Source organism: Lepus europaeus, chromosome 18, assembly GCF_033115175.1.
Source record: "Lepus europaeus isolate LE1 chromosome 18, mLepTim1.pri, whole genome shotgun sequence".
Taxonomy (NCBI): Eukaryota; Metazoa; Chordata; class Mammalia; order Lagomorpha; family Leporidae; genus Lepus; species Lepus europaeus.
The window spans coordinates 63,928,622-63,944,260 of NC_084844.1; the positions used below are offsets into that span (position 1 = coordinate 63,928,622).

The following is a 15,639-nucleotide window of genomic DNA, read 5'->3' on the forward strand; positions in this document are numbered from 1 at the left end:
GCTACGTAGCCTATTTATAGACTCACTATTCAAATGACGGCTCAGAGAGGGAGTCGGATTGGATGGAACGAAACAGTACCAACCAATCAGAAAGCAAAGGTCGCGCCTATGCAAATATGGACCATCGCTGGTCTGCTCTGCTGCCCCTTGTGGCCAAGTGCAGAAATGCAGCGCTGAGCCCCTTGCGCCTGCGCCTTGTGGCCACCAGAGTCCTGCTCGCAGGTGCTGGCCCTTCCAGTAGAGTGCTGTGCAGAATCTTGCTGTCAGCATCACTGAGGATGTGCTGCCTTTCAAAGCCCAAGGACACGGGGCCCTAGGCAGTGGCGTCACCCAGATCTTGTTTTAAGAGCCAGTTTTCCGTCCAGCACTGTGACGTGGCAGGTTCGAGTCCCGACTGCTCCACTTCCCATCCAGCTCGCTGCTAATGGCCCGAGAAAAACAGAGGAAGAGATCACAAATATTGGGGCCCCTGCCACCCACGTGGGAGACCCAGAAGCTCCTGGCTTCTGTCTGGCCCAGACCAGGGCCATTGCAGCCATTTTGGGAGTGAAGCAGAGGATGGAAGCTATCTCTCCCTCCTTCTCTCTCTCTCTCTCTAGCTCTTCCTTCCTCCCTCTCTCCCTCCCTCCCCCCTTTCTGTCTCTGCAACTCTTTTAAATAAATCTTTAAAAAAAAAAGACACAGTTCCCAACTGAGCCAGAGGCTGGCGGACACCAGGTACAAAACAGTGTTTTGGGCTGGCGCCATGGCTCACAAGGCTAATCCTCAACCTGCGACACCGGCACCCTGGATTCTATCCCGGTCGGGGTGCCGGATTCTGTCCCGGTTGCCCCTCTTCCAGGCCAGCTCTCTGAATGCAGTGGAAGATGGCCCAAGTGTTTGGGCCCTGCACCCACATAGGAGACCAGGAGAAGCACTTGGCTCCTGGCTTCGGATCAGCGTGGTGTGCCAGCCGCAGCGGCCATCGAGGGGTGAACCAACGGAAAAGGAAGACCTTTCTCTCTGTCTCTCTCTCTCACTGTCCACTCTGCAAGTCAAATAAATAAATAAATAAAAGAACCTGTTTTGACCTGGTGGTGTTCACAAGAGGGCGAGAGCGAGAGCAGAGGGCTGGAATGAAGAAGGTGGCGCTGCATGAGAGTAGCCCCCTAAAACAAGGTGGCTCCCGCTTGGACAACAGGAGGACCTGGGTCTCTGTGTTGGAGAGAAAATCTGCCAGTGTGGCAGTCAGAGATCGTCAGATCCTCGACGTAGACCCATCATCCCGAGAGGCAGCCACCAGGGACCTCCCACCTGGCTTTGCGAGCTTACCCTGGGGCCCAGGAGACTGCAGGGACAGACAGGGCAGTGTCCAGCACACAAGAAATCACCATGAAGCTGATGGATGAATTCTACTTGCCCGAAATCAAGAGATCGCCATCAAAGAAGGGGGAGCCGGCTGAGGCGTCTGCAAAGACCACGGAGAAGCCTGGGAACAAGGATCTGAGCTGGCTGGAACAGAAGGAGCAGGAGGTTGTCAATGCCTTGCACTGCTTTCAGACCATTGTGGACAAAATGGCCATTGACAAGAAGATCCTGGAGATCCTTCCGGGGTCAGCCAGCAAGGAGCTGGGGGCCATCTTACCCCTGGTGCAGAGCGACCTTTGTGGTCAGCACAGCTCAGCCCTCTCCCCCTGCTATGGCCAAGGGTATCAAAGGCTCACCAACCTCATTCACTGGTCTGACGAAATGATACTGGAAGGTATGAACTCAGAAGATAAAGAGACGGTGACGACTGTGAAGGGGGGTCATCAAGGCTGTGTTGGACGGAGTGAAGGAGCTGGTCACACTGACCCTCGAGGGACAGGGGTGGCCATCTCCAACAAGCCCAGTGAAGCCCAGTTCCCCAGCTGCCAAACCTGATGGCCAGTCTGAGCTGCCCCTGACAGACCAAGAGATGGAGATTCTGAGCAAGACAAGTGGAGTGCTGCCGTCAGCTGAGCTGCTCCTGGATCCACAAAGAGGTCATGCCCCCAAGTCCCCTTTACCTGGTGTTCAGCTGGTTGATAATCCACAGCCTTGCTACCCAAGACAGTTGGCTCCAACCCCACCCACATGGCTGTGGTCACCCCCATGAGCCGAGCCACCAGCGGCTCCAGTTTGCCTGTTGGAATTAATAGGCAGGATTTTGATGTTGACTGTCATGCACAGAGGTGACTTTCAGGAGGCAGCCACTCCTATGATGGGGGAGTCGCCCGCCTCTACCCCCTGCAGCAGCATCGGCAAGCTCAACAAGTCGGATGAGCAGCTGAGCGAGGACAGTGGGCAGTGCTCCTGGAACACAAGCTGTGAAACACTAGATCATTACGATCCTGACTATGATTTCCTCCAGCAAGACCTCTCTAATGCAGACCAGATACCTCAGCAAGTGGCCTGTAACCTTAGCCCATTGCCGGAGTCCTTGGGGGAGTCTGGGCCTCCGTTTCTTGGCCGTCCTTTCCAGCTGCCTCTTGGCAGCTGTCCCCAGATGGAGAGGCAGCAGACCAACACGCCACCCGCCCTGCCAGAGAAGAAGTACCAGAGCACGGCCTCCCAGACCATGGTCAGCTCCAGCTGCAGGGTGTCCTATGACCCGCACTCCTAGCAGTACCCCCGGGGGCCAGCCTGCCCTCTGCACGCCCTTCGCTGCGATCCTCCCCTTTCAGCAAGTAGCGTCCTTAGCCCCTGAGGAATTTGTGGGTGATTTTGCTGCTGCTGAATCCGCGGGTGACCCAGAAAAACCACTTCCCCTGCCAGAGAAGAAAAACACAGTAAGCGTTTACAGAGCTGATGTCAGCAAATGCGTTTGTAACCTAAAGTAGTGGCACGTTTTCAGTAAGCCTCAGCCCAGAGCCAAATCGGTGGCCTCACTGTTTCAGAACAGACAGGACCACAGATTCATGGCCACTTGGGGGAGCCTAGTTCTGCCATGGGCTGTGGCCGGTGAATGTTGTCAAAGCTCAGTGAGAGCCGGCCTCGCCGTGCAGCCTCTGTGAAACATCCAGTCTCCACAGAGCCCGAGTGCTTCTCCCTTTAGGGGGCAGTCAGCTAACCTTTTGGCCTGCACACACATGGCCCAGGGATGAGCACTGTGGTGTGCAGGCCAGCAGTGCAGTGACACCTGCGGGAAGTCAGATGGACATCTAAGCCCCTCAGAACAGCTTCCCCAGGCTCTCTGGCTGTCCCCCATCCCGTATGTGTGTGTGTGTGTGTGTGTGTGGACCCTGCGCACAGAGTTCTTGCAGGGTGACTAAGGGCTGGAGGATGCCCTGCAGGAGTACTGAGGATGCCTCTTGGACCAGACACCTTAATATTAGGGCCTGAGGTAGAGCTGAAACTCTGAATATTTGTGATTTAATTATTTTCCAACTATAAGTTTGCCATGTAAAAGAAAGAAATAAAAGGAAAGGAAAGAAGGAAGGAAGAAACAAACCACTGAGCCCCTGCCGGTGGCCACCAGTGTCTGGAGTGGAACCCTCTCATTTAGTGTCCTATGGGGGGCGCTCTGCCACCCAGGGGCCCAGAATCCTGCCCCTTGCACACAAAAGATCTGAGGTCATGTGGCCTGGGGAGAACTTGGCAGTGATCCTGGACCCAAGCATCAGGCAAGTGGGACATAAGAAAGTGTCCCCAACCTCAGTGTTTGCAGGTGTTTCCTGGGCTACCTGTGGATGCCACCCCCCTCCAGGCTTGGGAAGCCACAGGTAAAGGCAAGCAGAGTTAGGGGGGTCTTCCATCCACCAGTTCACTCCCCAAATGGCTGCAATGAACAGAGGTGGGAGAATCCAAAGCCAGGAGCCAGGAGCTTCTTTCAGGTCTCCCACATGGGTTCAGGGGCCCGAGGACTTGGGCCGTCTTCTACTGCTTTCCCAGGCCATAGCAGAGAGCTGGATGGGAAGTGGAGCAGCAGAGACTTGAACCAGTGCCCGTATGGAGTGCCAGTACCACAGGCAGAGGCTTAGTCCACAGCACCACAACATTGGCCCCTGTCTTCCTTATTTTTGTTTCTTGAATTTCTGCATTTGTTTTTAGGCATTTGTGGATTTGGGGTTTTTGGGTTTTTTTTTTTCCTCTGCTGGCTTTCATCTTTCAGCTGTGCCTCTGTGGCTTAGTGGAATATCTGCACTTTCAGTGCACACCAAGAGGTGTGTGGTGGGTGTGGCCAGGGAGCTCTGGTCAGTGCTCCAGGGTAGGGTGAGTAGCCAGGGTAACACCCAAGTTGGGTGTGGTAGATCTCAGTGCCCAGGTGTTAGTCCCCAGTGTGTTCCACGCCACCATATGAACCACACAAATGATCTGCACAGTCCCCACTGTGAGCACAGTTCCCATTGGAATGACCGGCTCTAGGCAACCAAGGAGCTCTGAGCATGTGGAGTCGCACCCAGTAATTGCCCAGAGACCCAGCTGCACCCTGCACTGAGTCCCCATGGTCTCAGCGCACAAGGCTCCCACAGTTGCTGGGTACAGAGGTTTCTCTGCCCTGCCAGCCTGCCCAGACAACAGAGAGGCAGATGTTCCCCAAGACAGCTCTGCCTTGGCGTCTTGATTTTGGGAGGCTGCATCCTATGTAGTTGCCCAGCCACCTCCCAGCTAGGCTCAAAGTCAGTGGGGACTGTAGACTGTTCCCTGCAGCAGAATCCCTGGATCACACACATATACAAGAGCCACTGGCTGAATGTTGCTCTCTCTCTCTGGCTCTGCCACCAGTACTGCCGAGAAGATGGCATCCTGTCTCAGCCACTTGCTGTATGCGCACACAAAGTGTGCTGCAGATCCCACTCAAACCCAAAATGGCACCCGCCCTTTCTCAGCTGGGCAGCAGGCACTGTTGTGGGAAAGTTGGCGCCAGATCAATGTGCCCCCTCTACTTCTGCTGAGTCCTCGGGCGACCACTAGCAACCGCCAGCCACCAGGGCTCCTGTCTGGACTCAAGCAACACTCTCCCTCTGGCTGTACGACCATGGGTTGCTGCAGTCAAGTCTCATTCCATCTCCAAGCTGCCACCTGCTCGGGCTCCAGGCTGTGGCAGTCGTTTGTAGTGACTGTGTTCATGCTGCGCATCTGCACCCCCCACACAGGTCCATGGCATTCCTCTTCTTGAAGGATTTTGGGTATGGTTTTCTCTCCAATTCTCCCCCTCCCCACGAGAGTGCACTTCCTACACTTTTTTAAAAATGTTTCTCCCTAGTCTAGTGCGGTATGTCATTCCCTAACCCGCCACCTAGGAATCTCTGAAATTGCATTATGAAAAACATGCACAGACTTAGAAATTTGAGGGGCTGAAATAAACATACCTTTTAATTCTAATTTCTGTGAGTTTTTGAAAGGATTCCACACAGGCTTCATATCAGTCCCCTTTATATGAGGCACTCATTAACCCTATAAATATCAGATAAATTGCAGAATGTGCTATTTCTGGGTAGTTTTATGTTATTCAGAAAAAAAACCTCTGTTAACAATTACTGTATCAAAATAAGATATTCTCCACATTCATCTGCTAAAATTCAACATAAGTTTTGAGAAAACATCTTCTGTTATAATTGTAAACAGATCTAAAATATTTTAAATATACTATAATGTCTACAGACATTAAAAATGACTAACTCATTTTGGATTAGTTCACATTGCCTATATTTTTAAAAGGTAAAATCTCACCAAAGTACAGAAAGTAAGTTAAATTCATAAGACTTCATAATTTAAAAGCCACATGCAATTCCAGCTGGCAAAGAACACAAATCTATAAAAGTCATTTATTTTTTTAAAAAAGATTTCATTTATTTACTTAAAAGTCAGAGTTACACAGAGAGAGTAGGAGAGGTGGGGGAGGGTCTACCATCCGCTAGTTCACTCCCCAGATGGTTGCAATGACCAGAGCTGTGCCCATCCGAAGCCAGGAGCCAGGAGCTTCTTTCAGGTCTCCCAGGCAGGTGCAGGAGCCCAAGGATTTGGGCCATCTTCTACTGCTTTCCCAGGCCATAACAGAGAGCTGGGTCAGAAGTGGAGCAGCTGGGACTAGAACTGGTGCCCATATGGGATGCTGGTAACCATCCACCTGTGCCAGCAGCAGCTGCTTATACTGGGACTGCACAGGTGGATTCCATGGGAACCCCCCAGAAGGGGGACAGTGGGAGGACCATGCCCACTTGCAGATGGCTGACATAAAGCAAGTGACTTCACGTCCCTGCATCCTGGTCACCACAGTTTGAGTTCGTAATTTTGAGGAGCTAGTCAAAAGGCAGAATGAACAAGATAGTCCCTATGATAAACACAAATTCACAAGGATTAAGGCCTAAGGTTACTCTTCTTCTGCTCGTTGCTACGGAAAACACACACCTATGGGTTCTGATCATGTTTTCTATTAATTTAATTCAGTAACACGTTCTTTAAAGGGGGATATGTCCTCTTAACAGTTCCATGAGGGATTGCACCCTACATTACCTGATCTGATTAGTTTAGTTAATCTCCCTTTACATAGGTGGGCAAGAACACATTGAGGTGAGGAGCAAGGCCCCTTGGCTTGACCATCTCTGCCCTCACTCCCCTTACATGCCTATCTTTGGCCATGGACACCTGTGATGGCAGCAAGAACACAGGGCCACAGGGAGGGAGGGAGAGTGGGAGGGAAACAGGCAGGAAGCCTTGTGCTCCCTCAGCATGAGGCAGGACTGTGGAATGATGTGGCTGAGAAGCAGGGGCAGAGCCACACAAGGGGCAGCTGGGTGGGGCAATTTGTCTTCCAGCCTTATTTTAAGCCTGGAGTGGTTGGTCACTGGAAACCAATGAAATAATACTGATCATAGTTACTGCTTTTTAACACTGCGAACTCTTCTGAATGCCACTCTCAAAAATATCTTTTTCTCCTTTTTTGTTGCCATTTCGTAGGTTTGAGTTTGGCTTTACTTTTCTCTCTAAAGTCTCAATGGTACCCCAAATATTGGATTTGACTCCTAATTTAATTGATCAGAGTGTAGGGCTGTGGACTGACATAAAGCTGTCCCATCAGTCTTCTGTACCAAAAAGCAGCCTCTTCTTTTTTTGACAGTTGAAGAAGCATCCATAGGGAACCCAAAGGGGGCATTCACGAAGATATTGCAAGCCCAGAAGAACAACACCAGCAAGGAGCTGACTATTGAGCCAGAGAACCCAGTATCAGAGAGAAACAGCGTGGACTTCCCAAGCCACATGAGTGAACAGCCGGACTTCAACGATGGAAGTGACGTTATTAGTGCACTGATTTATCTATTGCCTTATTTCTCAGAGGAAAATCTACAAAATGTAGAATCAACATTATTACCATACATTAAACTGCTTTCTTCAAATGTGCAAGAGAGAGATAAGTCCCTGAGCTACGTGAAAACCCACATAAGAAGGCCCTCTCGTCCTTACAGAAAAAAGTTGAGAAAGCTCTATTTCCTAGAGAATTTGTTGGATGAAGAAATTCAAGGAAAAATTGGTGAGGTTAAGAAGGAAAAAAGCCATGCTTATGCAGCCTATCCTGTTAGGTCCTCAATTTAACCCTCAAATCCTCCTAAAGAAATCAGAAACTGCACCGTCACAGCAGAACAGCCTGGCAACCATGCCCAGTGTGGGGTACAGGCTGCAGAGAGTGAACAAAGTCATCAAGGGGCCAAAGGGCTTATGGAAAAGGCACCTCCAGGAGATGAGGAAGAAGAGACTCGGGAGGAGACAGGGCACCTGGCCCTTTGCGGAGAGCATCGGGGGAAGAAGGCTTGGGAGAGCAGGCTCCAGGGAGCTGAAGGAGCTTCAAGTGGCTCAGAGGCCCAGGGAGTTACTCAGAAACTCCTTGCACATGGAGCGCTTGCTCAGAAAGGAACATGGGGCTGCAGCCTCCTCTTTCCTGAAGAAACACATCCTGGGCAGGTCTTTTACAGATTCTGCTGGGACCGAGTTCAACCTAGTGCCGACTGTGGACCAAACCAAGGAAACACAGTGGGAATACCCCAGCGAGGGCACTGAAGCCCCCACCATGCCCGCAGGCTTCACCTACCCCGTGATGCTGTCCCAGCGGGAGCAGTTTGAAATTCAGCTGAATCAGCAGCTACAGCCCCTCATCCCCAACACTGACGTGAGAAGGCTCATTTCTCACGTCATCCGCACTCTGAAAATGGACTGCTCTGAGGCCCAGGTGCAACTGCCCTGTGCCAAGCTCATCTCCAAAACAGGCATCCTGGTGAAGCTCCTCAGTGAGCAGCAGGAAGAAAAGATAGCCAAGGAAGAATGGGATACAGAGCAGTGGAGGACTGAGACCTATATCAATGAGAGTACAGAAGCCCCAAGTGGACAGAAAGAGCAGGAGTCGAGTAAGGTGAGGACAGGAGACCTGCACCTTTCCATCACTTAGGAGACCCCACACGGGAAGACCAGGGGCTCCCAGTCCAGATCTTGTCTCAGTAATGTAAGTTTTGCCAAGACGGTGACACTTGGTTCCTTTAGGGAAGGAGGCAGACCTAACACACTGTAGAAGAAAATGAGTAATACCAAGATTATAATATTACAGTAGATTTTGTATGGTCTTTTAAGATCTTTTAAGCCACTCACCTGGAAGAATGGAGATCTGAATATTAGCATTCATATTTTCTAGCGCTTTATTCTGTCTTTTTAAACTGTGCTCTTTCTTAATCGCAAAAGGAGCTCAAGATCATGGCTATCACAACAAGCTCATCGTGGCAATATCTGTGACGGAGTGGTCATGATGCTGGTTATCATCTTCTGTCTCATTGAGGTAAGGACGACTCGTTCAGATTTCCAGAGTGCATCCTTCCTTTGTAATAGATTCGGAATCCACAGACCGAACATCAAAGCCACTTTCCATGTACCACGAGCTGACCTTCCTCTTTAGTCACCAAGACTGAGATGCGCTTTATTCTTTTCCTTGAAAAGCACATTCCACAGATTTTTTAAAGGAACCCCACTCATGGAAAATCTCTGTGCAACTGGAACCGAGATAACAAGGGACTGGACATTGGGAGAGGTTAAGTGTAAGAAAGCCAGAGTAAAGTGGTAGAAGTTCTCCAAAATTATGTCAGGGATTTGATGTACTCTCTTCTACCACTGAACTCTTTCCTCATTGCTGAAACGATGAGATTAGGAACTGTCACTGCCCTTGGGAGAATGGACGCAGCCAAAAGACAAAAGTATTATCTTACAGAAACATTAGATCTACGTAGTATCCTACTGCTCCAATGTCTAAGACTTTGTCTAAATAAGTTCAGCTGATGCACTGCAGCTGATTCCTGCATCAAGCTACTCTAAATATGTTCCCTCCATGGAGGTTGCCTGCACCCTCCCACACAGCCCAGTGTTTTCACAGTCCCACCACACAAGGCTCCCACAGTCACAAGCACCCAGCCCCCTGTCAATTCTCCCAGAGTCCAGCATCTCCTCTAGGTTGGTTGCTGGGTTCGCGATCAGTAGCTCGAGCAGTTGTTACGTATCTCCAAAATGGTGCCTCTCTTGGCTAGTTACAGCATGCCAGTGCCTGTGGTCAGGGAGAGAGAAATGTGAAACCCCCCTCTTTTTTTTGCTCTAGGTTGGCAGGTACACCACCTCCACAGGGCTCCAAGCCAGACCCATGCCAGGCTTTTCACACAGCTTTATTGCCAGTGGCTTGAGCTGCTGCAGTATGGTCTCACCTCATTCCAAAGGGGTGCTGAGGCTCTCAGCTGCTGGGATCTCAAACTGTGCAAGTCCACACCCTCCACATAGGTCCACAGTGTCCATCCAATTTGCATGGAGTTTCCTCTACCATTTTCCCCCCAAACCTTCCCTGAGATTGCCCTCCTTCCATTTTTTTTAAACTATCCACCCCTAGACTAGAGAAGCAAGCTGCCTCCTTATGCCACCATACTGAAAAATCCCTGAGATGTATGATTTTAAATAGCCCTTGTCTGGACTGTTGAAGAACAGTGAATTTTTTTCTTCATATTATTTGTTGAACATTTTACTTAGTGTAGGGTTAATCTTAGGAGTATAAGGTTAACTGAAAATGGATCTTCATAAAAAATGAGAATGGAAATAGGGGGAAGAATAAGGGATGGGAGTGTGGGTGGGAGGGAGGGTAAGGTGGAAAGCATCACTATGTTCCTGATTCTGTATCCATGAAATCTGTATATCTTCAATGAAAGTTTTTCAAAAGACATGTCTAGGCTCAAGAAGTAAGTGATAACAGCACAGAGGAGGTGAGAAAGAGACCAGCATGGGCAGTGCCCACCCTAACACTACACAGTTTCAGTGCAGGGCAAGCTCCTGTTCTCTAATCTTTTTCATAAATTTAGTAGTTTTTCTCATATATTTTTCCCTAAAGGATGGCAGCTTCTTGGTTTTTGTAAAATGTTTTCTTGGGGTTTGAGTTAAGTTGCATTGAATTTGTAGATTAATTTGAGAACTGGCTTCTTTATGCTACCCTAGAAACATGACATTTTATGGGCTTCAGAAGAGCATCCTCATCACATAAATCTTATAGAACTTTCGTTGAGTTTATTCCAAGACAGTTTATTACTTTCTATTGCTATTACAGAAGGGCTCTGTACTCCATTTTCCCTCTAGTCACTGGTGGGGCAAAACAAACAGGAGATCCACTGTACTGCTCTCCTGACTCAGCACCTAGTCACCTCCCCAGACCCACATGTTTTGTCCAACAAAATGCCAGCTGATTACCTTGGGCTTTTTTTAGGTTGTCCACCATCTCCTATGCAAATGTTGACAGTTTTGTCTCTTCCTTTGCAGTAATTATACCCCATTTATTTTTCTTATTGCATTGATTTCAGTCAGCGTTTTCAACAATGATGACTAGTAGCAGTCTAATAAGTATCCTACTCCTGTTCTTGCCTTTAAAACACCATTGTTTAGGTTTCTGGTCCATACTTTCAGCAGGTTAAGGGTGTTTCCTTCTACTCCACTTTGTTTTCTTCCAGATATTTTATTTTGTTTAAGGACTACAACTTCCATGTTCCCAAATTTGTATATATTAAATGCATGATGTTGCACTCCCATTCCACTTTTAAGAGGACTCATTGATGAATGGCTCTCAATAGAATGTATTAAGACCCAGAGGCATAAAAGACCAAGGACTGTGGAAGAGTGAGAACTATTAACAAGACAGAATTCCTGTCCTCAAAAAAAGTTATCTTATTGGGCAGGCAAGGCTTTTAGAGAAAGAAAGGGAAGGTAAACAATTTGGAGATAGTATCATTATGGTGAATAATGATGGCTTTTCCTTACAAAACAGATTTACTCTCATAGAGGAAGAGGAAGAGAAAACATAGAAAAAGCTTCAACGTAAGTATCAGTCTGACAATTGTTACATTAGAATTTTAGAAGTAGAGGAGTACTTAGAACTCCTCTATTTAAACCTGCTCACTTTAGAATGAGGACGTTGCCAGAGGCAGAAGACTACCCATCCGAATGTTTTGCCTGATTCCAGCAAAACTGGTCCTCAGCCACGGCTGGGGAGACAGGACCAGCATGGAGACGTGCTGTCAGGGGTCCTTCTGAGACACAGCAGCTAGGGAGGGGCTTTGGCTGTGCTGTTCCTGCTGCTGGTGGGCATCTGGCCCAGCGCCCTGGGAATTGTGTCTGAGACCCCGGCTTGTAGTGACTGCTCACTGCAGTGATGGCTGAGGTGCATGTGTCCTCCCAAGAAGACCGGAGATGCACACTGTGAGAAGTGAACAATGGCACTAGTCTCTAATGGTCTTGTGTGTGGTTTTCCCCAAGGAGCTTTTACGAATGAGAGCCTAAAAAGTGTTCGGAAGATGAGACTCAGGTAAATGGGAGGAGGCTGCAGTCTGTGGCCAGAGACAGCAGGGAAAATGCGCAATTCACATGTCTTTTTCTCTTTCCTAGGGCTTTTTCTGGCTGAGGTGGCCACTCTGGCTGAGGCGTCTGCTCAGTCCTTTCGGTGGCACACGCAAAAAAGCTGAGGACTTGCCCCTGTACAAGGAGCCTTCCGTAAAGGAAGAGCTTTTCGACAAGGACGCAGGGTACGTGACAGGGCCACTTCACCGTACCGAGCTTGGGGAGGCGGGGAGAGCGGCAGGAGGGGAAGCCTTGCTCTGCTCTCTTCTCACAGGGAGCTCAGCAAGGGCCCCGCTGAGAAGACGCCACCTCCGGAGTCCTCGGCAGAAGGTGAAGAGAGCGAAGCCCCCGAGGAAAACATGGAGTGACCCGCCTTTGTCACCTGCAAGTCCTATTTTCTGATATTGGCACCTCAGTGGTGCTTATAAAATACTTATTTTCTTACATTCATGGGTGTGATATTCATAAGCAATTTGAGCCAGGTGGCGAGAAATTAAAATGTTGTCAAATATTTACTATATGCAGTAACAGGGACCACAGGCACGAAAAGCAGGACCACTTCTAGAAGCCTTGGAGGGAGTCAAGCCCTCCACAGGGGCACAGCACCAGCAAGAACTCTCACCTCTCTTCCTCCATGAAGTAGAGGAGTATTGAGAACTCATCTATTTAAACCTGTCAGTCTCCAAGAACCCGAAAACACATCCTCAAGGCACAGACTTTTAAATCAAATACCAGGTGTTCTGGTGCTTTCTCTCCCCTGGATCACTGAGAACCAGTCAACAGAGGGGGACTAGACCTCCGGCTCACAGAGGACCCGCTTCCTCCAGTCGGTCTTGGAGGGTCTTGGGGGTGGTCAGAATATTTGGATCATAATACCTCCCAAGTCACTGTCCAAAGTTCATCACTGGGAGTGAGAAACACTTCAGCAAGCAACCAATATTCCTGAGACAAAATGGTACTAATAACAATGTGCAGATGCTGGCGCTGTGGCATAGCGGGTAAAGCTGCCACCTGAAGTGCTGGCCTCCCATATGGGAGCTGGTTCAAGGCCCAGCTGCTCCACTTCTGATCGAGCTCTCTGCTATGGCCTGGGAAAGCAGTGCAACATGGCCCAAGTCCTTGGGCCCCTGCTCCCATGTGGGAGACCCAGAAGAAGCTCCTGGCTCCTGGCTTTGGATTGGCTCAGCTCGGGCCATTGCAGCCAACTGGGGAGTGAACCAGTGGATAGAAAACCTCTCTCTCTCTCTCCCTCCCTCCCTCCCTCTCTCTCTCTCTCTCTCTCTCTCTCTGCCTTTAAAATAAATAAATAAATCTTTTTAAAACAAAAACCAATGGGCAGTGGCAGCAGCCACTGCCATTCAGGATTTTCCTACTTTTTGCCAGGCTCTATGTCAGGCATTTTAAATTCTTGTATCACGTATCCCAGCAATCCATGGGAGCAAATGCCTTTAACATTATTTGACAGATAAAGAAACTGGGCTCAAGGCATGGCAGTGACCTGCCCAAAGTCACACATCTAAAACTGCTAGTTTTTTTTTAAAGATTTATTTATTTGAAAGTTTAGAGTTATGAGCTTCCTGTACTAGGATGTCTCTGTCCTTCTCCAAACCTGGGAAATTTTCTGCTAGTATCTCACTAAAAAGGCCTTCTAATCCTTTCTCCCTTTCCATGCCTTCAGGAACTCCTAGAACCCGAATGTTGGGTTTTTTAATAGTATCCTGTAGATTCCTGACAGTATTTTTTAGATTTCTGATTTCTTCTTCTTTTCTTTGATTTGACTATTTCCTTTCCTGTTCTCTGTCTTCTAATTCCGATATTCTCTCTTCTGCTTCACCCATTCTGTTTTTAAGGCTCTCTAATGTGTTTGCCATTTGATCTATTGAGTTCTTCATTTCATTGTGGTTTTTTGTCACTATCTCAGTTTCATGTTCTACTAGTTGTTTCATTTCATTTTGATTCCTCCTTAATATTTCATTTTCACGGGAGAGATTTTCTATCTTGTCCATTAAGGATTTCTGTAGTTCAATAATTTGTTTTTGAGAACTTCTAAATGTTCTTATCAATTTTTTGAGATCTGCTTCTTGCATTTCCTCTATCTCTTCATCTTCATAATCTTGCATTGGCGTGTCTTGTTCATTTGGGGGCGTCATAGTGTCTTCCTTGCTCTTATTACCTCAGCTTCTATGTTTGTTATTTGGCATGTTGGAGATAATTTATGGTTTTTTTTTTTTTTTTTGCTCTGGTGTTTTTTTTTTCTTGTTATACTATGCCTCTAAGTGAGCTGTCTGCTTTGTTGGATCCTTAGAGGCTGTGATGGGTGTGGCCAGAGAGCTATGCTTGATTCTTCAGGTTTAAGCCTTGCAAAGACGGACTCTCCCAGATTGTTCACTCCCTTGCTCCTTGCTGGATTGCTCTCTCTCTCTCTCTTTTTTTTTGACTCAGCTGGGAGTGGAATTGAGGGTAGTTGAAATCTGGCCTCTGTGAGTATTCGTTTGAACTACCCCTGGGACCACACAAAGAGTTTATGCAGCACTCAATGTGTTCTGTTTTGCTAAAGTTACTGAGTTTGGCTGTGCTTTACATATGTAAAATGGCGGTGCTCTTTGTTTTGCTTGGTGAGTGAAGGGAGAGGCCTCTGTTTCCCCCCCTCCCCAATGTCTTGGGTTTCTGAGGTCTTTGTCTTACCCTCCGTTGGTTCCTGCGCTGGCGAGATTCTGTGGCTCGTCTCCCGCGGCTCGGCTCGGCTCCCGCGGTTGGTTTTCCACGCGGTGGGCTCCCTGTAGGTCCTCTGTGTCACATCCACTAGATCCGGAAGCGTTTCCTCTGCAGTTTTTTTCTTGAGTCTTTTCCTGAGGCTACAGTAATTCCACCTTTATGAAACTTTATTTTCCCAAACTAAGGCGCACGTCCTCACTATCCGCCATCTTGGCTCTGCCCCCCTGCTCTACTTCTGATCCAGCTCTCTACTATGTCCTGGGAAAGCAGTAGAAGGTGGCCCAAGTCCTTGGGCCCCTGCATCTGCGTGGGAGATCTGGAAGTATCTCCTGGATCCTGGCTTCAGGTCAGCACAGCTCCCACCATTGTGGCCAGTTTGGGAGTGAACCATCGATGGAAGGTCTCTCTCTCTCTCTCTCTCTCTCTCTCTCTCTCTGCCTTTCCTTTGCTCTTTTTGTAACTCTGACTTTGTAATAAATAAATAAATCTTTACAAAAAAGATAGAATACACAAAAAGGCCAAGTTGCCCTCCTTCAGCTCTTGTTCACCAGGGAACAAAGAGCTGCACAGACAATTTCTCACAAAGTTCCTAAGTAGTTGTATCACTTATTAACAGCATGAACTAAGTAACCAAGTTACTCAGTTTGATCTCCCTCATCCACACAATAGGGGTCATCATTTCTAAATGGCAAGAGTTGTTGGGAAGATGGAAGCACCTGTATAATCATGTACCATTTTCCAAGCACTGTTGTGCGGTCTTCATGTTATCTCACTTGTGTAAGTACTTAGTATAGTGCCTAAAATGTAATAACCTAACAAAAGGAGGAATTAAAGATGTATATGGTGGGGGCCAGCGCTGTGGTGTAGCGGGTAAAGGTACTGCCTGCAGTGCCAGCATCCCATATGGGATGTTGGTTTGAGTCCCCATTCCTCCACTTCTGATCCAGCTCTCTGCTATGGCCTGGAAAATCAGTGGAAGATGGCCCAAGTCCTTGGACCCCTGCACCCATGTGGGAGACCTGGAATAAGCTCCTGGCTCCTGGCTTTGGATCAGCTAGCTCAGCTCCAGTTATTCTGGCCACTTGGGGA

The 15,639-nt window shown here is 48.4% G+C and overlaps 1 pseudogene; it reads left to right on the forward strand.

Annotated features, from left to right (window-relative positions):
* Positions 1-1,371: 1,371 nt before the first annotated feature.
* LOC133746900 (rap guanine nucleotide exchange factor 1-like) lies at positions 1,372-2,840 on the forward strand (annotated as a pseudogene).
* Positions 2,841-15,639: the final 12,799 nt, after the last annotated feature.